This window comes from Scophthalmus maximus, chromosome 9 (genome assembly GCF_022379125.1).
Source record: "Scophthalmus maximus strain ysfricsl-2021 chromosome 9, ASM2237912v1, whole genome shotgun sequence".
NCBI lineage: Eukaryota > Metazoa > Chordata > Actinopteri > Pleuronectiformes > Scophthalmidae > Scophthalmus > Scophthalmus maximus.
Genome location: NC_061523.1, coordinates 2086506 through 2113012, shown reverse-complemented (window position 1 = coordinate 2113012; position 26507 = coordinate 2086506). Strand labels below are relative to the sequence as shown.

General features: G+C 41.6%; 19 non-coding genes across 19 annotated transcripts; all 19 read left to right on the top strand.

The window, feature by feature from the left end:
* Window positions 1-889: 889 nt before the first annotated feature.
* Window positions 890-961, top strand: trnah-gug. Its single transcript has one exon. It is a non-coding gene; the product is annotated as a tRNA-His (tRNA).
* A 1380-nt stretch (window positions 962-2341) lies between these two features.
* On the top strand, window positions 2342-2414 carry trnav-uac. The gene has a single exon. It is a non-coding gene; the product is annotated as a tRNA-Arg (tRNA).
* Window positions 2415-3897: 1483 nt separating this feature from the next.
* Window positions 3898-3969, top strand: trnah-gug. The gene has a single exon. It is a non-coding gene; the product is annotated as a tRNA-His (tRNA).
* A 752-nt stretch (window positions 3970-4721) lies between these two features.
* On the top strand, window positions 4722-4793 carry trnah-gug. Its single transcript has one exon. It is a non-coding gene; the product is annotated as a tRNA-His (tRNA).
* Window positions 4794-7890: 3097 nt separating this feature from the next.
* trnar-acg lies at window positions 7891-7963 on the top strand. The gene has a single exon. It is a non-coding gene; the product is annotated as a tRNA-Arg (tRNA).
* Window positions 7964-8637: 674 nt separating this feature from the next.
* Window positions 8638-8710, top strand: trnar-acg. Its single transcript has one exon. It is a non-coding gene; the product is annotated as a tRNA-Arg (tRNA).
* A 1701-nt stretch (window positions 8711-10411) lies between these two features.
* Window positions 10412-10483, top strand: trnah-gug. Its single transcript has one exon. It is a non-coding gene; the product is annotated as a tRNA-His (tRNA).
* A 1182-nt stretch (window positions 10484-11665) lies between these two features.
* On the top strand, window positions 11666-11737 carry trnah-gug. Its single transcript has one exon. It is a non-coding gene; the product is annotated as a tRNA-His (tRNA).
* A 1400-nt stretch (window positions 11738-13137) lies between these two features.
* trnah-gug lies at window positions 13138-13209 on the top strand. Its single transcript has one exon. It is a non-coding gene; the product is annotated as a tRNA-His (tRNA).
* Window positions 13210-13950: 741 nt separating this feature from the next.
* On the top strand, window positions 13951-14022 carry trnah-gug. Its single transcript has one exon. It is a non-coding gene; the product is annotated as a tRNA-His (tRNA).
* Window positions 14023-15710: 1688 nt separating this feature from the next.
* trnar-acg lies at window positions 15711-15783 on the top strand. The gene has a single exon. It is a non-coding gene; the product is annotated as a tRNA-Arg (tRNA).
* A 385-nt stretch (window positions 15784-16168) lies between these two features.
* trnah-gug lies at window positions 16169-16240 on the top strand. The gene has a single exon. It is a non-coding gene; the product is annotated as a tRNA-His (tRNA).
* Window positions 16241-16456: 216 nt separating this feature from the next.
* On the top strand, window positions 16457-16529 carry trnar-acg. Its single transcript has one exon. It is a non-coding gene; the product is annotated as a tRNA-Arg (tRNA).
* Window positions 16530-17202: 673 nt separating this feature from the next.
* trnar-acg lies at window positions 17203-17275 on the top strand. The gene has a single exon. It is a non-coding gene; the product is annotated as a tRNA-Arg (tRNA).
* Window positions 17276-17948: 673 nt separating this feature from the next.
* Window positions 17949-18021, top strand: trnar-acg. Its single transcript has one exon. It is a non-coding gene; the product is annotated as a tRNA-Arg (tRNA).
* Window positions 18022-20207: 2186 nt separating this feature from the next.
* trnar-acg lies at window positions 20208-20280 on the top strand. Its single transcript has one exon. It is a non-coding gene; the product is annotated as a tRNA-Arg (tRNA).
* Window positions 20281-22676: 2396 nt separating this feature from the next.
* On the top strand, window positions 22677-22748 carry trnah-gug. Its single transcript has one exon. It is a non-coding gene; the product is annotated as a tRNA-His (tRNA).
* A 741-nt stretch (window positions 22749-23489) lies between these two features.
* Window positions 23490-23561, top strand: trnah-gug. The gene has a single exon. It is a non-coding gene; the product is annotated as a tRNA-His (tRNA).
* Window positions 23562-25248: 1687 nt separating this feature from the next.
* trnar-acg lies at window positions 25249-25321 on the top strand. Its single transcript has one exon. It is a non-coding gene; the product is annotated as a tRNA-Arg (tRNA).
* The last annotated feature ends 1186 nt before the right edge of the window (window positions 25322-26507 follow it).

The following is a 26507-nucleotide window of genomic DNA, read 5'->3' as shown; positions in this document are numbered from 1 at the left end:
ATAACTATCACCAAACAACTCATGGTTTTACAGAGTGTTGGGACTCATCTTCGTTCTGAGGACAAAGTTTGTTCCTAGTGCACATGTCGCATTATTAGATTGTCGAATCCCGGTCACGACAAAAGTAGAAAGACATTTTGGCTTCAATTTGCAAAGCTTCACGCTGGATAGATCAAATATTCTGTCTTGAATGAAATCTTTAACTGAACAACTTGACAGGTCTTTTGACCAGTATTCTCTACATGTCCAGGAAATGCACCCTCAAAACCATTCACGTTCAATTATCTGATTCAGATTCTGTTCCACAGACTGGAGATATAAGAGCTTAGTGGCGCAATGGATAATGCGTATGACTTCAGATCAGAAGATTCTAGCTTCGACTCCTGGCTAGCTTGGTGTTCAGATTCTGTTCCACAGACTGGTGACATAAGAAGTTGGTGGCGCAATGGACAATGCGTCTGACTTCAGATCAGAAGATTCTAGCTTCGACTCCTGGCTAGCTCGGTGTTGTCTTTAAGCCATCACTTGTCCTTCATGTCCAAACATCCTCTACATGCATCCTATCAAAACTTGCCGTATATTATGAGCATAGAAGTACCAAATGATAGGCAAATGTACTATCATCAAGTGCTAAATACGCATCAGAACCCTATCCATCATAACTATCACCAAACAACTCATGGTTTTACAGAGTGTTGGGACTCATCTTCGTTCTGAGGACAAAGTTTGTTCCTAATGCACATGTCGCATTATTAAATTGTCATTCTGTTGAAATTAACTAGTCTTTTTAGCACATTAAGGAAAACCAAACAGACAACATAGCAGTACCCTCTACAGTTAGCGCTACAAATATGTCATTCCTAGTGCGGGGCAGTCATAATTTCAAAGGGCCGTGATCGTATAGTGGTTAGTACTCTGCGTTGTGGTCGCAGCAACCCCGGTTCGAATCCGGGTCACGGCAAAAGTACAAAGCCATGTCGTATGCATTTTGGCCTCATTTTGAAAAGCTTTATGCTGGATAGATCAAATATTCTGTCTTGAATGAAACCTTTGTCTGACCAACTTACATGTCCAAGAAATGCACCCCCAAAACCATTCACATCCAATTATCTCATTCAGATTCTGTTCCACTGACTGGTAATATAACGGAATATCTGTCCACATAGAGGCGATAACAGGGCTAGTGGCGCAATGGATAACGCGTCTGACTACGGATCAGAAGATTCTAGCTTCGACTCCTGGCTAGCTCGGTGTTGTCTTTAAGCCATCACTTGTCCTTCATGTCCAAACATCCTCTACATGCATCCTATCAAAATTGCCGTATATTATAAGCCTTGAAGACCCAAATGATAGGCAAATGTACTATCATCAAGTGCTAAATACGCATCAGAACCCTATCCATCATAACTATCACCAAACAACTCATGGTTTTACAGAGTGTTGGGATTCATCTTCGTTCTGAGGACAAAGTTTGTTCCTAATGCATATGTCACATTATTAGATTGTCGAATCCCGGTCACGACAAAAGTAGAAAGACATTTTGGCTTCAATTTGCAAAGCTTCACGCTGGATAGATCAAATATTCTGTCTTGAATGAAATCTTTATCTGAACAACTTGACAGGTCTTTTGACCAGTATTCTCTACATGTCCAGGAAATGCACCCTCAAAACCATTCACATTCAATTATCTGATTCAGATTCTGTTCCACAGACTGGCGATATAAGAGGTTAGTGGCGCAATGGATAATGCGTCTGACTTCAGATCAGAAGATTCTAGCTTCGACTCCTGGCTAGCTTGGTGTTCAGATTCTGTTCCACAGACTGGTGACATAAGAAGTTAGTGGCGCAATGGACAATGCGTCTGACTTCAGATCAGAAGATTCTAGCTTCGACTCCTGGCTAGCTCGGTGTTGTCTTTAAGCCATCACTTGTCCTTCATGTCCAAACATCCTCTACATGCATCCTATCAACAACAGACAACATAGAAGTTCCCTCTACAGTTTGCGCAACAAATATGTCATTCCTAGTGCGGGGGCAGTCATAATTCCAAAGGGCCGTGATCGTATAGTGGTTAGTACTCTGCGTTGTGGTGGCAGCAACCCCGGTTGGAATCCGGGTCACGGCAAAAGTACGAAGCCATGTCGTATGCATTTTGGCCTCATTTTGAAAAGCTTTATGCTGGATAGATCAAATATTCTGTCTTGAATGAAACCTTTGTCTGACCAACTTACATGTCCAAGAAATGCACCCCCAAAACCATTCACATCCAATTATCTCATTCAGATTCTGTTCCACTGACTGGTAATATAACGGAATATCTGTCCACAGAGAGGCGATAACAGGGCTAGTGGCGCAATGGATAACGCGTCTGACTACGGATCAGAAGATTCTAGGTTCGACTCCTGGCTAGCTCGGTGTTGTCTTAAAGCCATCACTTCTCCTTCATGTCCAAACATCCTCTACATGCATCCTATCAAAACGTGCCGTATATTATAAGCCTTGAAGACCCAAATGATAGGCAAATGTACTATCATCAAGTGCTAAATACGCATCAGAACCCTATCCATCATAACTATCACCAAACAACTCACGGTTTTACAGAGTGTTGGGTCTCATCTTCGTTCTGAGGACAAAGTCTGTTCCTAATGCACATGTCGCATTATTAGATTGTCGAATCCCGGTCACGACAAAAGTAGAAAGACATTTTGGCTTCAATTTGCAAAGCTTCACGCTGGATAGATCAAATATTCTGTCTTGAATGAAATCTTTATCTGAACAACTTGACAGGTCTTTTGACCAGTATTCTCTACATGTCCAGGAAATGCACCCTCAAAACCATTCACATTCAATTATCTGATTCAGATTCTGTTCCACAGACTGGCGATATAAGAGGTTAGTGGCGCAATGGATAATGCGTCTGACTTCAGATCAGAAGATTCTAGCTTCGACTCCTGGCTAGCTCGGTGTTGTCTTTAAGCCATCACTTGTCCTTCATGTCCAAACATCCTCTACATGCTTCCTATCAAAACTTGCCGTATATTATAAGCCTTGAAGACCCAAATGATAGGCAAATGTACTATCATCAAGTGCTAAATACGCATCAGAACCCTATCCATCATAACTATCACCAAACAACTCACGGTTTTACAGAGTGTTGGGTCTCATCTTCGTTCTGAGGACAAAGTCTGTTCCTAATGCACATGTCGCATTATTAGATTGTCGAATCCCGGTCACGACAAAAGTAGAAAGACATTTTGGCTTCAATTTGCAAAGCTTCACGCTAGATAGATCAAATATTCTGTCTTAAATGAAATCTTTAACTGAACAACTTGACAGGTCTTACGACCAGTATTCTCTACATGTCCAGGAAATGCACCCACAAAACCATTCACATCCAATTATCTGATTCAGATTCTGTTCCACAGACTGATGATATAAGAGGTTAGTGGCGCAATGGATATCGCGTCTGACTTCAGATCAGAAGATTCTAGCTTCGACTCCTGGCTAGCTCGGTTTTGTCTTTAAGCCATCACTTGTCCTTCATGTCCAAACATCCTCTACATGCATCCTATCAAAACTTGCCGTATATTATAAGCCTTGAAGACCCAAATGATAGGCAAATGTACTATCATCAAGTGCTAAATACGCATCAGAACCCTATCCATCATAACTATCACCAAACAACTCATGGTTTTACAGAGTGTTGGGACTCATCTCGATTCTAAGGACAAAGTTTGTTCCTAATGCACATGTCGCATTATTAGATTGTCATTCTGTTGAAATTAACTAGTCTTTTTAGCACATTAAGGAAAACCAAACAGACAACATAGCAGTTCCCTCTACAGTTTGCGCAACAAATATGTCATTCCTAGTGCGGGGCAGTCATAATTCCAAAGGGCCGTGATCGTATAGTGGTTAGTACTCTGCGTTGTGGTCGCAGCAACCCCGGTTCGAATCCGGGTCACGGCAAAAGTACAAAGGCATGTCGTATGCATTTTGACCTCATTTTGAAAAGCTTTATGCTGGATAGATCAAATATTCTGTCTTGAATGAAACCTTTGTCTGACCAACTTACATGTCCAAGAAATGCACCCCCAAAACCATTCACATCCAATTATCTGATTCAGATTCTGTTCCACAGACTGGTGACATAAGAAGTTAGTGGCGCAATGGACAATGCGTCTGACTTCAGATCAGAAGATTCTAGCTTCGACTCCTGGCTAGCTTGGTGTTCAGATTCTGTTCCACAGACTGGTGACATAAGAAGTTAGTGGCGCAATGGACAATGCGTCTGACTTCAGATCAGAAGATTCTAGCTTCGACTCCTGGCTAGCTCGGTGTTGTCTTTAAGCCATCACTTGTCCTTCATGTCCAAACATCCTCTACATGCATCCTATCAAAACTTGCCGTATATTATGAGCATAGAAGTACCAAATGATAGGCAAATGTACTATCATCAAGTGCTAAATACGCATCAGAACCCTATCCATCATAACTATCACCAAACAACTCATGGTTTTACAGAGTGTTGGGACTCATCTTGTTCTGAGGACAAAGTTTGTTCCTAATGCACATGTCGCATTATTAAATTGTCATTCTGTTGAAATTAACTAGTCTTTTTAGCACATTAAGGAAAACCAAACAGACAACATAGCAATTCCCTCTACAGTTTGCGCTACAAATATGTCATTCCTAGTGCGGGGCAGTCATAATTCCAAAGGGCCGTGATCGTATAGTGGTTAGTACTCTGCGTTGTGGTCGCAGCAACCCCGGTTCGAATCCGGGTCACGGCAAAAGTACAAAGGCATGTCGTATGCATTTTGAAAAGCTTTATGCTGGATAGATCAAATATTCTGTCTTGAATGAAACCTTTGTCTGACCAACTTACATGTCCAAGAAATGCACCCCCAAAACCATTCACATCCAATTATCTGATTCAGATTCTGTTCCACAGACTGGTGACATAAGAAGTTAGTGGCGCAATGGACAATGCGTCTGACTTCAGATCAGAAGATTCTAGCTTCGACTCCTGGCTAGCTTGGTGTTCAGATTCTGTTCCACAGACTGGTGACATAAGAAGTTAGTGGCGCAATGGACAATGCGTCTGACTTCAGATCAGAAGATTCTAGCTTCGACTCCTGGCTAGCTCGGTGTTGTCTTTAAGCCATCACTTGTCCTTCATGTCCAAACATCCTCTACATGCGTCCTATCAAAACTTGCCGTATATTATGAGCATAGAAGTACCAAATGATAGGCAAATGTACTATCATCAAGTGCTAAATACGCATCAGAACCCTATCCATCATAACTATCAACAAACAACTCATGGTTTTACAGAGTGTTGGGACTCATCTTCGTTCTGAGGACAAAGTTTGTTCCTAGTGCACATGTCGCATTATTAGATTGTCGAATCCCGGTCACGACAAAAGTAGAAAGACATTTTGGCTTCAATTTGCAAAGCTTCACGCTGGATAGATCAAATATTCTGTCTTGAATGAAATCTTTAACTGAACAACTTGACAGGTCTTTTGACCAGTATTCTCTACATGTCCAGGAAATGCACCCTCAAAACCATTCACGTTCAATTATCTGATTCAGATTCTGTTCCACAGACTGGAGATATAAGAGCTTAGTGGCGCAATGGATAATGCGTCTGACTTCAGATCAGAAGATTCTAGCTTCGACTCCTGGCTAGCTTGGTGTTCAGATTCTGTTCCACAGACTGGTGACGTAAGAAGTTAGTGGCGCAATGGACAATGCGTCTGACTTCAGATCAGAAGATTCTAGCTTCGACTCCTGGCTAGCTTGGTGTTGTCTTTAAGCCATCACTTGTCCTTCATGTCCAAACATCCTCTACATGCTTCCTATCAAAACTTGCCGTATATTATAAGCCTTGAAGACCCAAATGATAGGCAAATGTACTATCATCAAGTGCTAAATACGCATCAGAACCCTATCCATCATAACTATCACCAAACAACTCATGGTTTTACAGAGTGTTGGGACTCATCTCGATTCTAAGGACAAAGTTTGTTCCTAATGCACATGTCCCATTATTAGATTGTCATTCTGTTGAAATTAACAAGTGTTTTTAGCACATTAAGGAAAACCAAACAGACAACATAGCAGTACCCTCTACAGTTTGCGCTACAAATATGTCATTCCTAGTGCGGGGCAGTCATAATTTCAAAGGGCCGTGATCATATAGTGGTTAGTACTCTGCGTTGTGGTCGCAGCAACCCCGGTTCGAATCCGGGTCACGGCAAAAGTACAAAGACTTGTCGTATTCACTTTGGCCTCATTTTGAAAAGCTTTATGCTGGATAGATCAAATATTCTTTCTTGAATGAAACCTTTGACTGACTAACTTACATATCCAAGAAATGCACCCCCAAAACCATTCACATCCAATTATCTCATTCAGATTCTGTTCCACTGACTGGTAATATAATGGAATATCTGTCCACAGAGAGGCGATAACAGGGCTAGTGGCGCAATGGATGACGTGTCTGACTACGGATCAGAAGATTCTAGGTTCGACTCCTGGCTAGCTCGGTGTTGTCTTTAAGCCATCACTTGTCTTTCATGTCTAAACATCCTCTACATGCATCCTATCAAAACTTGCCGTATATTATAAGCCTTGAAGACCCAAATGATAGGCAAATGTACTATCATCAAGTGCTAAATACGCATCAGAACCCTATCCATCATAACTATCACCAAACAACTCATGGTTTTACAGAGTGTTGGGACTCATCTTCGTTCTGAGGACAAAGTTTGTTCCTAATGCATATGTCACATTATTAGATTGTCGAATCCCGGTCACGACAAAAGTAGAAAGACATTTTGGCTTCAATTTGCAAAGCTTCACGCTGGATAGATCAAATATTCTGTCTTGAATGAAATCTTTATCTGAACAACTTGACAGGTCTTTTGACCAGTATTCTCTACATGTCCAGGAAATGCACCCTCAAAACCATTCACATTCAATTATCTGATTCAGATTCTGTTCCACAGACTGGCGATATAAGAGGTTAGTGGCGCAATGGATAATGCGTTCTGATCTTCTTCAGATCAGAAGATTCTAGCTTCGACTCCTGGCTAGCTTGGTGTTCAGATTCTGTTCCACAGACTGGTGACGTAAGAAGTTAGTGGCGCAATGGACAATGCGTCTGACTTCAGATCAGAAGATTCTAGCTTCGACTCCTGGCTAGCTTGGTGTTGTCTTTAAGCCATCACTTGTCCTTCATGTCCAAACATCCTCTACATGCTTCCTATCAAAACTTGCCGTATATTATAAGCCTTGAAGACCCAAATGATAGGCAAATGTACTATCATCAAGTGCTAAATACGCATCAGAACCCTATCCATCATAACTATCACCAAACAACTCATGGTTTTACAGAGTGTTGGGACTCATCTCGATTCTAAGGACAAAGTTTGTTCCTAATGCACATGTCCCATTATTAGATTGTCATTCTGTTGAAATTAACAAGTGTTTTTAGCACATTAAGGAAAACCAAACAGACAACATAGCAGTACCCTCTACAGTTTGCGCTACAAATATGTCATTCCTAGTGCGGGGCAGTCATAATTTCAAAGGGCCGTGATCATATAGTGGTTAGTACTCTGCGTTGTGGTCGCAGCAACCCCGGTTCGAATCCGGGTCACGGCAAAAGTACAAAGACTTGTCGTATTCACTTTGGCCTCATTTTGAAAAGCTTTATGCTGGATAGATCAAATATTCTTTCTTGAATGAAACCTTTGACTGACTAACTTACATATCCAAGAAATGCACCCCCAAAACCATTCACATCCAATTATCTCATTCAGATTCTGTTCCACTGACTGGTAATATAATGGAATATCTGTCCACAGAGAGGCGATAACAGGGCTAGTGGCGCAATGGATAACGTGTCTGACTACGGATCAGAAGATTCTAGGTTCGACTCCTGGCTAGCTCGGTGTTGTCTTTAAGCCATCACTTGTCTTTCATGTCTAAACATCCTCTACATGCATCCTATCAAAACTTGCCGTATATTATAAGCCTTGAAGACCCAAATGATAGGCAAATGTACTATCATCAAGTGCTAAATACGCATCAGAACCCTATCCATCATAACTATCACCAAACAACTCATGGTTTTACAGAGTGTTGGGACTCATCTCGATTCTAAGGACAAAGTTTGTTCCTAATGCACATGTCGCATTATTAGATTGTCATTCTGTTGAAATTAACTAGTCTTTTTAGCACATTAAGGAAAACCAAAAAAGACAACATAGAAGTTCCCTCTACAGTTTGCGCAACAAATATGTCATTCCTAGTGCGGGGCAGTCATAATTCCAAAGGGCCGTGATCGTATAGTGGTTAGTACTCTGCGTTGTGGTGGCAGCAACCCCGGTTGGAATCCGGGTCACGGCAAAAGTACGAAGCCATGTCGTATGCATTTTGGCCTCATTTTGAAAAGCTTTATGCTGGATAGATCAAATATTCTGTCTTGAATGAAACCTTTGTCTGACCAACTTACATGTCCAAGAAATGCACCCCCAAAACCATTCACATCCAATTATCTCATTCAGATTCTGTTCCACTGACTGGTAATATTACGGAATATCTGTCCACAGAGAGGCGATAACAGGGCTAGTGGCGCAATGGATAACGCGTCTGACTACGGATCAGAAGATTCTAGGTTCGACTCCTGGCTAGCTCGGTGTTGTCTTAAAGCCATCACTTCTCCTTCATGTCCAAACATCCTCTACATGCATCCTATCAAAACTTGCTGTATATTATAAGCCTTGAAGACCCAAATGATAGGCAAATGTACTATCATCAAGTGCTAAATACGCGTCAGAACCCTATCCATCATAACTATCACCAAACAACTCATGGTTTTACAGAGTGTTGGGACTCATCTTCGTTCTGAGGACAAAGTTTGTTCCTAATGCATATGTCACATTATTAGATTGTCGAATCCCGGTCACGACAAAAGTAGAAAGACATTTTGGCTTCAATTTGCAAAGCTTCACGCTGGATAGATCAAATATTCTGTCTTGAATGAAATCTTTATCTGAACAACTTGACAGGTCTTTTGACCAGTATTCTCTACATGTCCAGGAAATGCACCCTCAAAACCATTCACATTCAATTATCTGATTCAGATTCTGTTCCACAGACTGGCGATATAAGAGGTTAGTGGCGCAATGGATAATGCGTCTGACTTCAGATCAGAAGATTCTAGCTTCGACTCCTGGCTAGCTTGGTGTTCAGATTCTGTTCCACAGACTGGTGACGTAAGAAGTTAGTGGCGCAATGGACAATGCGTCTGACTTCAGATCAGAAGATAATAGCTTCGACTCCTGGCTAGCTCGGTGTTGTCTTTAAGCCATCACTTGTCCTTCATGTCCAAACATCCTCTACATGCATCCTATCAAAACTTGCCGTATATTATGAGCATAGAAGTACCAAATGATAGGCAAATGTACTATCATCAAGTGCTAAATACGCATCAGAACCCTATCCATCATAACTATCACCAAACAACTCATGGTTTTACAGAGTGTTGGGACTCATCTTCGTTCTGAGGACAAAGTTTGTTCCTAGTGCACATGTCGCATTATTAGATTGTCGAATCCCGGTCACGACAAAAGTAGAAAGACATTTTGGCTTCAATTTGCAAAGCTTCACGCTGGATAGATCAAATATTCTGTCTTGAATGAAATCTTTAACTGAACAACTTGACAGGTCTTTTGACCAGTATTCTCTACATGTCCAGGAAATGCACCCTCAAAACCATTCACGTTCAATTATCTGATTCAGATTCTGTTCCACAGACTGGAGATATAAGAGCTTAGTGGCGCAATGGATAATGCGTCTGACTTCAGATCAGAAGATTCTAGCTTCGACTCCTGGCTAGCTTGGTGTTCAGATTCTGTTCCACACACTGGTGACATAAGAAGTTGGTGGCGCAATGGACAATGCGTCTGACTTCAGATCAGAAGATTCTAGCTTCGACTCCTGGCTAGCTCGGTGTTGTCTTTAAGCCATCACTTGTCCTTCATGTCCAAACATCCTCTACATGCATCCTATCAAAACTTGCCGTATATTATGAGCATAGAAGTACCAAATGATAGGCAAATGTACTATCATCAAGTGCTAAATACGCATCAGAACCCTATCCATCATAACTATCACCAAACAACTCATGGTTTTACAGAGTGTTGGGACTCATCTTCGTTCTGAGGACAAAGTTTGTTCCTAATGCACATGTCGCATTATTAGATTGTCATTCTGTTGAAATTAACTAGTCTTTTTTGCACATTAAGGAAAACCAAACAGACAACATAGCAGTTCCCTCTACAGTTTGCGCTACAAATATGTCATTCCTAGTGCGGGGCAGTCATAATTCCAAAGGGCCGTGATTGTATAGTGGTTAGTACTCTGCGTTGTGGTCGCAGCAACCCCGGTTCGAATCCGGGTCACGGCAAAAGTACAAAGGCATGTCGTAGGCATTTTGAAAAGCTTTATGCTGGATATATCAAATATTCTGTCTTGAATGAAACCTTTGTCTGACCAACTTACATGTCCAAGAAATGCACCCCCAAAACCATTCACATCCAATTATCTGATTCAGATTCTGTTCCACAGACTGGTGACGTAAGAAGTTAGTGGCGCAATGGACAATGCGTCTGACTTCAGATCAGAAGATTCTAGCTTCAACTCCTGGCTAGCTTGGTGTTGTCTTTAAGCCATCACTTGTCCTTCATGTCCAAACATCCTCTACATGCTTCCTATCAAAACTTGCCGTATATTATAAGCCTTGAAGACCCAAATGATAGGCAAATGTACTATCATCAAGTGCTAAATACGCATCAGAACCCTATCCATCATAACTATCACCAAACAACTCACGGTTTTACAGAGTGTTGGGTCTCATCTTCGTTCTGAGGACAAAGTCTGTTCCTAATGCACATGTCGCATTATTAGATTGTCGAATCCCGGTCACGACAAAAGTAGAAAGACATTTTGGCTTCAATTTGCAAAGCTTCACGCTAGATAGATCAAATATTCTGTCTTAAATGAAATCTTTAACTGAACAACTTGACAGGTCTTACGACCAGTATTCTCTACATGTCCAGGAAATGCACCCACAAAACCATTCACATCCAATTATCTGATTCAGATTCTGTTCCACAGACTGATGATATAAGAGGTTAGTGGCGCAATGGATATCGCGTCTGACTTCAGATCAGAAGATTCTAGCTTCGACTCCTGGCTAGCTCGGTTTTGTCTTTAAGCCATCACTTGTCCTTCATGTCCAAACATCCTCTACATGCATCCTATCAAAACTTGCCGTATATTATAAGCCTTGAAGACCCAAATGATAGGCAAATGTACTATCATCAAGTGCTAAATACGCATCAGAACCCTATCCATCATAACTATCACCAAACAACTCATGGTTTTACAGAGTGTTGGGACTCATCTTCGTTCTGAGGACAAAGTTTGTTCCTAATGCACATGTCGCATTATTAGATTGTCATTCTGTTGAAATTAACTAGTCTTTTTTGCACATTAAGGAAAACCAAACAGACAACATAGCAGTTCCCTCTACAGTTTGCGCTACAAATATGTCATTCCTAGTGCGGGGCAGTCATAATTCCAAAGGGCCGTGATCGTATAGTGGTTAGTACTCTGCGTTGTGGTCGCAGCAACCCCGGTTCGAATCCGGGTCACGGCAAAAGTACAAAGGCATGTCGTATGCATTTTGAAAAGCTTTATGCTGGATAGATCAAATATTCTGTCTTGAATGAAACCTTTGTCTGACCAACTTACATGTCCAAGAAATGCACCCCCAAAACCATTCACATCCAATTATCTGATTCAGATTCTGTTCCACAGACTGGTGACATAAGAAGTTAGTGGCGCAATGGACAATGCGTCTGACTTCAGATCAGAAGATTCTAGCTTCGACTCCTGGCTAGCTTGGTGTTCAGATTCTGTTCCACAGACTGGTGACATAAGAAGTTAGTGGCGCAATGGACAATGCGTCTGACTTCAGATCAGAAGATAATAGCTTCGACTCCTGGCTAGCTCGGTGTTGTCTTTAAGCCATCACTTGTCCTTCATGTCCAAACATCCTCTACATGCATCCTATCAAAACTTGCCGTATATTATGAGCATAGAAGTACCAAATGATAGGCAAATGTACTATCATCAAGTGCTAAATACGCATCAGAACCCTATCCATCATAACTATCACCAAACAACTCATGGTTTTACAGAGTGTTGGGACTCATCTTCGTTCTGAGGACAAAGTTTGTTCCTAGTGCACATGTCGCATTATTAGATTGTCGAATCCCGGTCACGACAAAAGTAGAAAGACATTTTGGCTTCAATTTGCAAAGCTTCACGCTGGATAGATCAAATATTCTGTCTTGAATGAAATCTTTAACTGAACAACTTGACAGGTCTTTTGACCAGTATTCTCTACATGTCCAGGAAATGCACCCTCAAAACCATTCACGTTCAATTATCTGATTCAGATTCTGTTCCACAGACTGGAGATATAAGAGCTTAGTGGCGCAATGGATAATGCGTCTGACTTCAGATCAGAAGATTCTAGCTTCGACTCCTGGCTAGCTTGGTGTTCAGATTCTGTTCCACACACTGGTGACATAAGAAGTTGGTGGCGCAATGGACAATGCGTCTGACTTCAGATCAGAAGATTCTAGCTTCGACTCCTGGCTAGCTCGGTGTTGTCTTTAAGCCATCACTTGTCCTTCATGTCCAAACATCCTCTACATGCATCCTATCAAAACTTGCCGTATATTATGAGCATAGAAGTACCAAATGATAGGCAAATGTACTATCATCAAGTGCTAAATACGCATCAGAACCCTATCCATCATAACTATCACCAAACAACTCATGGTTTTACAGAGTGTTGGGACTCATCTTCGTTCTGAGGACAAAGTTTGTTCCTAATGCACATGTCGCATTATTAGATTGTCATTCTGTTGAAATTAACTAGTCTTTTTTGCACATTAAGGAAAACCAAACAGACAACATAGCAGTTCCCTCTACAGTTTGCGCTACAAATATGTCATTCCTAGTGCGGGGCAGTCATAATTCCAAAGGGCCGTGATCGTATAGTGGTTAGTACTCTGCGTTGTGGTCGCAGCAACCCCGGTTCGAATCCGGGTCACGGCAAAAGTACAAAGGCATGTCGTATGCATTTTGAAAAGCTTTATGCTGGATAGATCAAATATTCTGTCTTGAATGAAACCTTTGTCTGACCAACTTACATGTCCAAGAAATGCACCCCCAAAACCATTCACATCCAATTATCTGATTCAGATTCTGTTCCACAGACTGGTGACATAAGAAGTTAGTGGCGCAATGGACAATGCGTCTGACTTCAGATCAGAAGATTCTAGCTTCGACTCCTGGCTAGCTTGGTGTTCAGATTCTGTTCCACAGACTGGTGACATAAGAAGTTAGTGGCGCAATGGACAATGCGTCTGACTTCAGATCAGAAGATTCTAGCTTCGACTCCTGGCTAGCTCGGTGTTGTCTTTAAGCCATCACTTGTCCTTCATGTCCAAACATCCTCTTCATGCATCCTATCAAAACTTGCCGTATATTATGAGCATAGAAGTACCAAATGATAGGCAAATGTACTATCATCAAGTGCTAAATACGCATCAGAACCCTATCCATCATAACTATCACCAAACAACTCATGGTTTTACAGAGTGTTGGGACTCATCTTGTTCTGAGGACAAAGTTTGTTCCTAATGCACATGTCGCATTATTAAATTGTCATTCTGTTGAAATTAACTAGTCTTTTTAGCACATTAAGGAAAACCAAACAGACAACATAGCAATTCCCTCTACAGTTTGCGCTACAAATATGTCATTCCTAGTGCGGGGCAGTCATAATTCCAAAGGGCCGTGATCGTATAGTGGTTAGTACTCTGCGTTGTGGTCGCAGCAACCCCGGTTCGAATCCGGGTCACGGCAAAAGTACAAAGGCATGTCGTATGCATTTTGAAAAGCTTTATGCTGGATAGATCAAATATTCTGTCTTGAATGAAACCTTTGTCTGACCAACTTACATGTCCAAGAAATGCACCCCCAAAACCATTCACATCCAATTATCTGATTCAGATTCTGTTCCACAGACTGGTGACATAAGAAGTTAGTGGCGCAATGGACAATGCGTCTGACTTCAGATCAGAAGATTCTAGCTTCGACTCCTGGCTACCTTGGTGTTCAGATTCTGTTCCACAGACTGGTGACATAAGAAGTTAGTGGCGCAATGGACAATGCGTCTGACTTCAGATCAGAAGATTCTAGCTTCGACTCCTGGCTAGCTCGGTGTTGTCTTTAAGCCATCACTTGTCCTTCATGTCCAAACATCCTCTACATGCGTCCTATCAAAACTTGCCGTATATTATGAGCATAGAAGTACCAAATGATAGGCAAATGTACTATCATCAAGTGCTAAATACGCATCAGAACCCTATCCATCATAACTATCAACAAACAACTCATGATTTTACAGAGTGTTGGGACTCATCTTCGTTCTGAGGACAAAGTTTGTTCCTAGTGCACATGTCGCATTATTAGATTGTCGAATCCCGGTCACGACAAAAGTAGAAAGACATTTTGGCTTCAATTTGCAAAGCTTCACGCTGGATAGATCAAATATTCTGTCTTGAATGAAATCTTTAACTGAACAACTTGACAGGTCTTTTGACCAGTATTCTCTACATGTCCAGGAAATGCACCCTCAAAACCATTCACGTTCAATTATCTGATTCAGATTCTGTTCCACAGACTGGAGATATAAGAGCTTAGTGGCGCAATGGATAATGCGTCTGACTTCAGATCAGAAGATTCTAGCTTCGACTCCTGGCTAGCTTGGTGTTCAGATTCTGTTCCACAGACTGGTGACATAAGAAGTTGGTGGCGCAATGGACAATGCGTCTGACTTCAGATCAGAAGATTCTAGCTTCGACTCCTGGCTAGCTCGGTGTTGTCTTTAAGCCATCACTTGTCCTTCATGTCCAAACATCCTCTACATGCTTCCTATCAAAACTTGCCGTATATTATAAGCCTTGAAGACCCAAATGATAGGCAAATGTACTATCATCAAGTGCTAAATACGCATCAGAACCCTATCCATCATAACTATCACCAAAACACTCATGGTTTTACAGAGTGTTGGGACTCATCTCGATTCTAAGGACAAAGTTTGTTCCTAATGCACATGTCCCATTATTAGATTGTCATTCTGTTGAAATTAACTAGTCTTTTTAGCACATTAAGGAAAACCAAACAGACAACATAGCAGTACCCTCTACAGTTAGCGCTACAAATATGTCATTCCTAGTGCGGGGCAGTCATAATTTCAAAGGGCCGTGATCGTATAGTGGTTAGTACTCTGCGTTGTGGTCGCAGCAACCCCGGTTCCAATCCGGGTCACGGCGAAAGTACAAAGCCATGTCGTATGCATTTTGGCCTCATTTTGAAAAGCTTTATGCTGGATAGATCAAATATTCTGTCTTGAATGAAACCTTTGTCTGACCAACTTACATGTCCAAGAAATGCACCCCCAAAACCATTCCCATCCAATTATCTCATTCAGATTCTGTTCCACTGACTGGTAATATTACGGAATATCTGTCCACAGAGAGGCGATAACAGGGCTAGTGGCGCAATGGATAACGCGTCTGACTACGGATCAGAAGATTCTAGGTTCGACTCCTGGCTAGCTCGGTGTTGACTTTAAGCCATCACTTGTCCTTCATGTCCAAACATCCTCTACATGCATCCTATCAAAACTTGCCGTATATTATAAGCCTTGAAGACCCAAATGATAGGCAAATGTACTATCATCAAGTGCTAAATACGCATCAGAACCCTATCCATCATAACTATCACCAAACAACTCATGGTTTTACAGAGTGTTGGGACTCATCTCGATTCTAAGGACAAAGTTTGTTCCTAATGCACATGTCGCATTATTAGATTGTCATTCTGTTGAAATTAACTAGTCTTTTTAGCACATTAAGGAAAACCAAACAGACAACATAGCAGTTCCCTCTACAGTTTGCGCAACAAATATGTCATTCCTAGTGCGGGGCAGTCATAATTCCAAAGGGCCGTGATCGTATAGTGGTTAGTACTCTGCGTTGTGGTCGCAGCAACCCCGGTTCGAATCCGGGTCACGGCAAAAGTACAAAGGCATGTCGTATGCATTTTGACCTCATTTTGAAAAGCTTTATGCTGGATGGATCAAATATTCTTTCTTGAATGAAACCTTTGACTGACTAACTTACATATCCAAGAAATGCACCCCCAAAACCATTCACATCCAATTATCTCATTCAGATTCTGTTCCACTGACTGGTAATATAATGGAATATTTGTCCACAGAGAGGCGATAACAGGGCTAGTGGCGCAATGGATAACGTGTCTGACTACGGATCAGAAGATTCTAGGTTCGACTCCTGGCTAGCTCGGTGTTGTCTTTAAGCCATCACTTGTCTTTCATGTCCAAACATCCTCTACATGCATCCAATCAAAACTTGCCGTATATTATAAGCCTTGAAGACCCAAATGATAGGCAAATGTACTATCATCAAGTGCTAAATACGCATCAGAACCCTATCCATCATAACTATCACCAAACAACTCATGGTTTTACAGAGTGTTGGGACTCATCTCGATTCTAAGGACAAAGTTTGTTCCTAATGCACATGTCGCATTATTAGATTGTCATTCTGTTGAAATTAACTAGTCTTTTTAGCACATTAAGGAAAACCAAACAGACAACATAGCAGTTCCCTCTACAGTTTGCGCAACAAATATGTCATTCCTAGTGCGGGGCAGTCATAATTCCAAAGGGCCGTGATCGTATAGTGGTTAGTACTCTGCGTTGTGGTGGCAGCAACCCCGGTTGGAATCCGGGTCACGGCAAAAGTACGAAGCCATGTCGTATGCATTTTGGCCTCATTTTGAAAAGCTTTATGCTGGATAGATCAAATATTCTGTCTTGAATGAAACCTTTGTCTGACCAACTTACATGTCCAAGAAATGCACCCCCAAAACCATTCACATCCAATTATCTCATTCAGATTCTGTTCCACTGACTGGTAATATTACGGAATATCTGTCCACAGAGAGGCGATAACAGGGCTAGTGGCGCAATGGATAACGCGTCTGACTACGGATCAAAAGATTCTAGGTTCGACTCCTGGCTAGCTCGGTGTTGTCTTAAAGCCATCACTTCTCCTTCATGTCCAAACATCCTCTACATGCATCCTATCAAAACTTGCCGTATATTATAAGCCTTGAAGACCCAAATGATAGGCAAATGTACTATCATCAAGTGCTAAATACGCATCAGAACCCTATCCATCATAACTATCACCAAACAACTCATGGTTTTACAGAGTGTTGGGACTCATCTCGATTCTAAGGACAAAGTTTGTTCCTAATGCACATGTCGCATTATTAGATTGTCATTCTGTTGAAATTAACTAGTCTTTTTAGCACATTAAGGAAAACCAAACAGACAACATAGCAGTTCCCTCTACAGTTTGCGCAACAAATATGTCATTCCTAGTGCGGGGCAGTCATAATTCCAAAGGGCCGTGATCGTATAGTGGTTAGTACTCTGCGTTGTGGTGGCAGCAACCCCGGTTGGAATCCGGGTCACGGCAAAAGTACGAAGCCATGTCGTATGCATTTTGGCCTCATTTTGAAAAGCTTTATGCTGGATAGATCAAACATTCTGTCTTGAATGAAACCTTTGTCTGACCAACTTACATGTCCAAGAAATGCACCCCCAAAACCATTCACATCCAATTATCTCATTCAGATTCTGTTCCACTGACTGGTAATATTACAGAATATCTGTCCACAGAGAGGCGATAACAGGGCTAGTGGCGCAATGGATAACGTGTCTGACTACGGATCAGAAGATTCTAGGTTCGACTCCTGGCTAGCTCGGTGTTGTCTTTAAGCCATCACTTGTCTTTCATGTCCAAACATCCTCTACATGCATCCTATCAAAACTTGCCGTATATTATAAGCCTTGAAGACCCAAATGATAGGCAAATGTACTATCATCAAGTGCTAAATACGCATCAGAACCCTATCCATCATAACTATCACCAAACAACTCATGGTTTTACAGAGTGTTGGGACTCATCTCGATTCTAAGGACAAAGTTTGTTCCTAATGCACATGTCGCATTATTAGATTGTCATTCTGTTGAAATTAACTAGTCTTTTTAGCACATTAAGGAAAACCAAACAGACAACATAGCAGTTCCCTCTACAGTTTGCGCAACAAATATGTCATTCCTAGTGCGGGGCAGTCATAATTCCAAAGGGCCGTGATCGTATAGTGGTTAGTACTCTGCGTTGTGGTGGCAGCAACCCCGGTTGGAATCCGGGTCACGGCAAAAGTACGAAGCCATGTCGTATGCATTTTGGCCTCATTTTGAAAAGCTTTATGCTGGATAGATCAAATATTCTGTCTTGAATGAAACCTTTGACTGACTAACTTACATATCCAATAAATGCACCCCCAAAACCATTCACATCCAATTATCTCATTCAGATTCTGTTCCACTGACTGGTAATATAACGGAATATCTGTCCACAGAGAGGCGATAACAGGGCTAGTGGCGCAATGGATAACGCGTCTGACTTCAGATCAGAATATTCTAGCTTCGACTCCTGGCTAGCTTGGTGTTCAGATTCTGTTCCACAGACTGGTGACATAAGAAGTTGGTGGCGCAATGGACAATGCGTCTGACTTCAGATCAGAAGATTCTAGCTTCGACTCCTGGCTAGCTCGGTGTTGTCTTTAAGCCATCCCTTGTCCTTCATGTCCAAACATCCTCTACATGCATCCTATCAAAACTTGCCGTATATTATAAGCCTTGAAGACCCAAATGATAGGCAAATGTACTATCATCAAGTGCTAAATACGCATCAGAACCCTATCCATCATAACTATCACCAAACAACTCATGGTTTTACAGAGTGTTGGGACTCATCTTCGTTCTGAGGACAAAGTTTGTTCCTAGTGCACATGTCGCATTATTAGATTGTCGAATCCCGGTCACGACAAAAGTAGAAAGACATTTTGGCTTCAATTTGCAAAGCTTCACGCTGGATAGATCAAATATTCTGTCTTGAATGAAATCTTTAACTGAACAACTTGACAGGTCTTTTGACCAGTATTCTCTACATGTCCAGGAAATGCACCCTCAAAACCATTCACGTTCAATTATCTGATTCAGATTCTGTTCCACAGACTGGAGATATAAGAGCTTAGTGGCGCAATGGATAATGCGTCTGACTTCAGATCAGAAGATTCTAGCTTCGACTCCTGGCTAGCTTGGTGTTCAGATTCTGTTCCACAGACTGGTGACATAAGAAGTTGGTGGCGCAATGGACAATGCGTCTGACTTCAGATCAGAAGATTCTAGCTTCGACTCCTGGCTAGCTCGGTGTTGTCTTTAAGCCATCACTTGTCCTTCATGTCCAAACATCCTCTACATGCATCCTATCAAAACTTGCCGTATATTATGAGCATAGAAGTACCAAATGATAGGCAAATGTACTATCATCAAGTGCTAAATACGCATCAGAACCCTATCCATCATAACTATCACCAAACAACTCATGGTTTTACAGAGTGTTGGGACTCATCTCGATTCTAAGGACAAAGTTTGTTCCTAATGCACATGTCGCATTATTAGATTGTCATTCTGTTGAAATTAACTAGTCTTTTTAGCACATTAAGGAAAACCAAACAGACAACATAGCAGTACCCTCTACAGTTTGCGCTACAAATATGTCATTCCTAGTGCGGGGCAGTCATAATTTCAAAGGGCCGTGATCATATAGTGGTTAGTACTCTGCGTTGTGGTCGCAGCAACCCTGGTTCGAATCCGGGTCACGGCAAAAGTACAAAGACTTGTCGTATTCACTTTGGCCTCATTTTGAAAAGCTTTATGCTGGATAGATCAAATATTCTTTCTTGAATGAAACCTTTGACTGACTAACTTACATATCCAAGAAATGCACCCCCAAAACCATTCACATCCAATTATCTCATTCAGATTCTGTTCCACTGACTGGTAATATAACGGAATATCTGTCCACAGAGAGGCGATAACAGGGCTAGTGGCGCAATGGATAACGCGTCTGACTACGGATCAGAAGATTCTAGGTTCGACTCCTGGCTAGCTCGGTGTTGTCTTTAACCCATCACTTGTCCTTCATGTCCAAACATCCTCTACATGCATCCTATCAAAACTTGCCGTATATTATAAGCCTTGAAGACCCAAATGATAGGCAAATGTACTATCATCAAGTGCTAAATACGCATCAGAACCCTATCCATCATAACTATCACCAAACAACTCATGGTTTTACAGAGTGTTGGGACTCATCTCGATTCTAAGGACAAAGTTTGTTCCTAATGCACATGTCGCATTATTAGATTGTCATTCTGTTGAAATTAACTAGTCTTTTTAGCACATTAAGGAAAACCAAACAGACAACATAGCAGTTCCCTCTACAGTTTGCGCAACAAATATGTCATTCCTAGTGCGGGGCAGTCATAATTCCAAAGGGCCGTGATCGTATAGTGGTTAGTACTCTGCGTTGTGGTGGCAGCAACCCCGGTTGGAATCCGGGTCACGGCAAAAGTACGAAGCCATGTCGTATGCATTTTGGCCTCATTTTGAAAAGCTTTATGCTGGATAGATCAAATATTCTGTCTTGAATGAAACCTTTGTCTGACCAACTTACATGTCCAAGAAATGCACCCCCAAAACCATTCACATCCAATTATCTCATTCAGATTCTGTTCCACTGACTGGTAATATTATGGAATATCTGTCCACAGAGAGGCGATAACAGGGCTAGTGGCGCAATGGATAACGCGTCTGACTACGGATCAGAAGTTTCTAAGTTCGACTCCTGGCTAGCTTGGTGTTGTCTTTAAGCCATCACTTGTCCTTCATGTCCAAACATCCTCTACATGCTTCCTATCAAAACTTGCCGTATATTATAAGCCTTGAAGACCCAAATGATAGGCAAATGTACTATCATCAAGAGCTAAATACGCATCAGAACCCTATCCATCATAACTATCACCAAACAACTCATGGTTTTACAGAGTGTTGGGACTCATCTCGATTCTAAGGACAAAGTTTGTTCCTAATGCACATGTCGCATTATTAGATTGTCATTCTGTTGAAATTAACTAGTCTTTTTAGCACATTAAGGAAAACCAAACAGACAACATAGCAGTTCCCTCTACAGTTTGCGCAACAAATATGTCATTCCTAGTGCGGGGCAGTCATAATTCCAAAGGGCCGTGATCGTATAGTGGTTAGTACTCTGCGTTGTGGTGGCAGCAACCCCGGTTGGAATCCGGGTCACGGCAAAAGTACGAAGCCATGTCGTATGCATTTTGGCCTCATTTTGAAAAGCTTTATGCTGGATAGATCAAATATTCTGTCTTGAATGAAACCTTTGTCTGACCAATTTACATGTCCAAGAAATGCACCCCCAAAACCATTCACATCCAATTATCTGATTCAGATTCTGTTCCACAGACTGGTGACATAAGAAGTTAGTGGCGCAATGGACAATGCGTCTGACTTCAGATCAGAAGATTCTAGCTTCAACTCCTGGCTAGCTTGGTGTTGTCTTTAAGCCATCACTTGTCCTTCATGTCCAAACATCCTCTACATGCTTCCTATCAAAACTTGCCGTATATTATAAGCCTTGAAGACCCAAATGATAGGCAAATGTACTATCATCAAGTGCTAAATACGCATCAGAACCCTATCCATCATAACTATCACCAAACAACTCACGGTTTTACAGAGTGTTGGGTCTCATCTTCGTTCTGAGGACAAAGTCTGTTCCTAATGCACATGTCGCATTATTAGATTGTCGAATCCCGGTCACGACAAAAGTAGAAAGACATTTTGGCTTCAATTTGCAAAGCTTCACGCTAGATAGATCAAATATTCTGTCTTAAATGAAATCTTTAACTGAACAACTTGACAGGTCTTACGACCAGTATTCTCTACATGTCCAGGAAATGCACCCACAAAACCATTCACATCCAATTATCTGATTCAGATTCTGTTCCACAGACTGATGATATAAGAGGTTAGTGGCGCAATGGATATCGCGTCTGACTTCAGATCAGAAGATTCTAGCTTCGACTCCTGGCTAGCTCGGTTTTGTCTTTAAGCCATCACTTGTCCTTCATGTCCAAACATCCTCTACATGCATCCTATCAAAACTTGCCGTATATTATAAGCCTTGAAGACCCAAATGATAGGCAAATGTACTATCATCAAGTGCTAAATACGCATCAGAACCCTATCCATCATAACTATCACCAAACAACTCATGGTTTTACAGAGTGTTGGGACTCATCTTCGTTCTGAGGACAAAGTTTGTTCCTAATGCACATGTCGCATTATTAGATTGTCATTCTGTTGAAATTAACTAGTCTTTTTTGCACATTAAGGAAAACCAAACAGACAACATAGCAGTTCCCTCTACAGTTTGCGCTACAAATATGTCATTCCTAGTGCGGGGCAGTCATAATTCCAAAGGGCCGTGATCGTATAGTGGTTAGTACTCTGCGTTGTGGTCGCAGCAACCCCGGTTCGAATCCGGGTCACGGCAAAAGTACAAAGGCATGTCGTATGCATTTTGAAAAGCTTTATGCTGGATAGATCAAATATTCTGTCTTGAATGAAACCTTTGTCTGACCAACTTACATGTCCAAGAAATGCACCCCCAAAACCATTCACATCCAATTATCTGATTCAGATTCTGTTCCACAGACTGGTGACATAAGAAGTTAGTGGCGCAATGGACAATGCGTCTGACTTCAGATCAGAAGATTCTAGCTTCGACTCCTGGCTAGCTTGGTGTTCAGATTCTGTTCCACAGACTGGTGACATAAGAAGTTAGTGGCGCAATGGACAATGCGTCTGACTTCAGATCAGAAGATTCTAGCTTCGACTCCTGGCTAGCTCGGTGTTGTCTTTAAGCCATCACTTGTCCTTCATGTCCAAACATCCTCTTCATGCATCCTATCAAAACTTGCCGTATATTATGAGCATAGAAGTACCAAATGATAGGCAAATGTACTATCATCAAGTGCTAAATACGCATCAGAACCCTATCCATCATAACTATCACCAAACAACTCATGGTTTTACAGAGTGTTGGGACTCATCTTGTTCTGAGGACAAAGTTTGTTCCTAATGCACATGTCGCATTATTAAATTGTCATTCTGTTGAAATTAACTAGTCTTTTTAGCACATTAAGGAAAACCAAACAGACAACATAGCAATTCCCTCTACAGTTTGCGCTACAAATATGTCATTCCTAGTGCGGGGCAGTCATAATTCCAAAGGGCCGTGATCGTATAGTGGTTAGTACTCTGCGTTGTGGTCGCAGCAACCCCGGTTCGAATCCGGGTCACGGCAAAAGTACAAAGGCATGTCGTATGCATTTTGAAAAGCTTTATGCTGGATAGATCAAATATTCTGTCTTGAATGAAACCTTTGTCTGACCAACTTACATGTCCAAGAAATGCACCCCCAAAACCATTCACATCCAATTATCTGATTCAGATTCTGTTCCACAGACTGGTGACATAAGAAGTTAGTGGCGCAATGGACAATGCGTCTGACTTCAGATCAGAAGATTCTAGCTTCGACTCCTGGCTACCTTGGTGTTCAGATTCTGTTCCACAGACTGGTGACATAAGAAGTTAGTGGCGCAATGGACAATGCGTCTGACTTCAGATCAGAAGATTCTAGCTTCGACTCCTGGCTAGCTCGGTGTTGTCTTTAAGCCATCACTTGTCCTTCATGTCCAAACATCCTCTACATGCGTCCTATCAAAACTTGCCGTATATTATGAGCATAGAAGTACCAAATGATAGGCAAATGTACTATCATCAAGTGCTAAATACGCATCAGAACCCTATCCATCATAACTATCAACAAACAACTCATGATTTTACAGAGTGTTGGGACTCATCTTCGTTCTGAGGACAAAGTTTGTTCCTAGTGCACATGTCGCATTATTAGATTGTCGAATCCCGGTCACGACAAAAGTAGAAAGACATTTTGGCTTCAATTTGCAAAGCTTCACGCTGGATAGATCAAATATTCTGTCTTGAATGAAATCTTTAACTGAACAACTTGACAGGTCTTTTGACCAGTATTCTCTACATGTCCAGGAAATGCACCCTCAAAACCATTCACGTTCAATTATCTGATTCAGATTCTGTTCCACAGACTGGAGATATAAGAGCTTAGTGGCGCAATGGATAATGCGTCTGACTTCAGATCAGAAGATTCTAGCTTCGACTCCTGGCTAGCTTGGTGTTCAGATTCTGTTCCACAGACTGGTGACATAAGAAGTTGGTGGCGCAATGGACAATGCGTCTGACTTCAGATCAGAAGATTCTAGCTTCGACTCCTGGCTAGCTCGGTGTTGTCTTTAAGCCATCACTTGTCCTTCATGTCCAAACATCCTCTACATGCTTCCTATCAAAACTTGCCGTATATTATAAGCCTTGAAGACCCAAATGATAGGCAAATGTACTATCATCAAGTGCTAAATACGCATCAGAACCCTATCCATCATAACTATCACCAAAACACTCATGGTTTTACAGAGTGTTGGGACTCATCTCGATTCTAAGGACAAAGTTTGTTCCTAATGCACATGTCCCATTATTAGATTGTCATTCTGTTGAAATTAACTAGTCTTTTTAGCACATTAAGGAAAACCAAACAGACAACATAGCAGTACCCTCTACAGTTAGCGCTACAAATATGTCATTCCTAGTGCGGGGCAGTCATAATTTCAAAGGGCCGTGATCGTATAGTGGTTAGTACTCTGCGTTGTGGTCGCAGCAACCCCGGTTCCAATCCGGGTCACGGCGAAAGTACAAAGCCATGTCGTATGCATTTTGGCCTCATTTTGAAAAGCTTTATGCTGGATAGATCAAATATTCTGTCTTGAATGAAACCTTTGTCTGACCAACTTACATGTCCAAGAAATGCACCCCCAAAACCATTCCCATCCAATTATCTGATTCAGATTCTGTTCCACTGACTGGTAATAAAATGAATTTCTGTCCACAGAGAGGCGATAGCAGGGCTAGTGGCGCAATGGATAACGCGTCTGACTACGGATCAGAAGATTCTAGGTTCGACTCCTGGCTAGCTCGGTGTTGTCTATAAGCCATCACTTCTCCTTCATGTCCAAACATCCTCTACATGCTTCCTATCAAAACTTGCCGTAAGAAGACGCAAATGTACTATCACTAGGCAAATGTACTATCATCAAGTGCTAAATACGCATCAGAACCCTATCCATCATAACTATCACCAAACAACTCATGGTTTTACAGAGTGTTGGGACTCATCTTCGTTCTGAGGACAAAGTTTGTTCCTAATGCATATGTCGCATTATTAGATTGTCGAATCCCGGTCACGACAAAAGTAGAAAGACATTTTGGCTTCAATTTGCAAAGCTTCACGCTGGATAGATCAAATATTCTGTCTTGAATGAAATCTTTATCTGAACAACTTGACAGGTCTTTTGACCAGTATTCTCTACATGTCCAGGAAATGCACCCTCAAAACCATTCACATTCAATTATCTGATTCAGATTCTGTTCCACAGACTGGCGATATAAGAGGTTAGTGGCGCAATGGATAATTCGTCTGACTTCAGATCAGAAGATTCTAGCTTCGACTCCTGGCTAGCTTGGTGTTCAGATTCTGTTCCACAGACTGGTGACGTAAGAAGTTAGTGGCGCAATGGACAATGCGTCTGACTTCAGATCAGAAGATTCTAGCTTCGACTCCTGGCTAGCTTGGTGTTGTCTTTAAGCCATCACTTGTCCTTCATGTCCAAACATCCTCTACATGCTTCCTACCAAAACTTGCCGTATATTATAAGCCTTGAAGACCCAAATGATAGGCAAATGTACTATCATCAAGTGCTAAATACGCATCAGAACCCTATCCATCATAACTATCACCAAAACACTCATGGTTTTACAGAGTGTTGGGACTCATCTCGATTCTAAGGACAAAGTTTGTTCCTAATGCACATGTCCCATTATTAGATTGTCATTCTGTTGAAATTAACTAGTCTTTTTAGCACATTAAGGAAAACCAAACAGACAACATAGCAGTTCCCTCTACAGTTTGCGCAACAAATATGTCATTCCTAGTGCGGGGCAGTCATAATTCCAAAGGGCCGTGATCGTATAGTGGTTAGTACTCTGCGTTGTGGTGGCAGCAACCCCGGTTGGAATCCGGGTCACGGCAAAAGTACGAAGCCATGTCGTATGCATTTTGGCCTCATTTTGAAAAGCTTTATGCTGGATAGATCAAATATTCTGT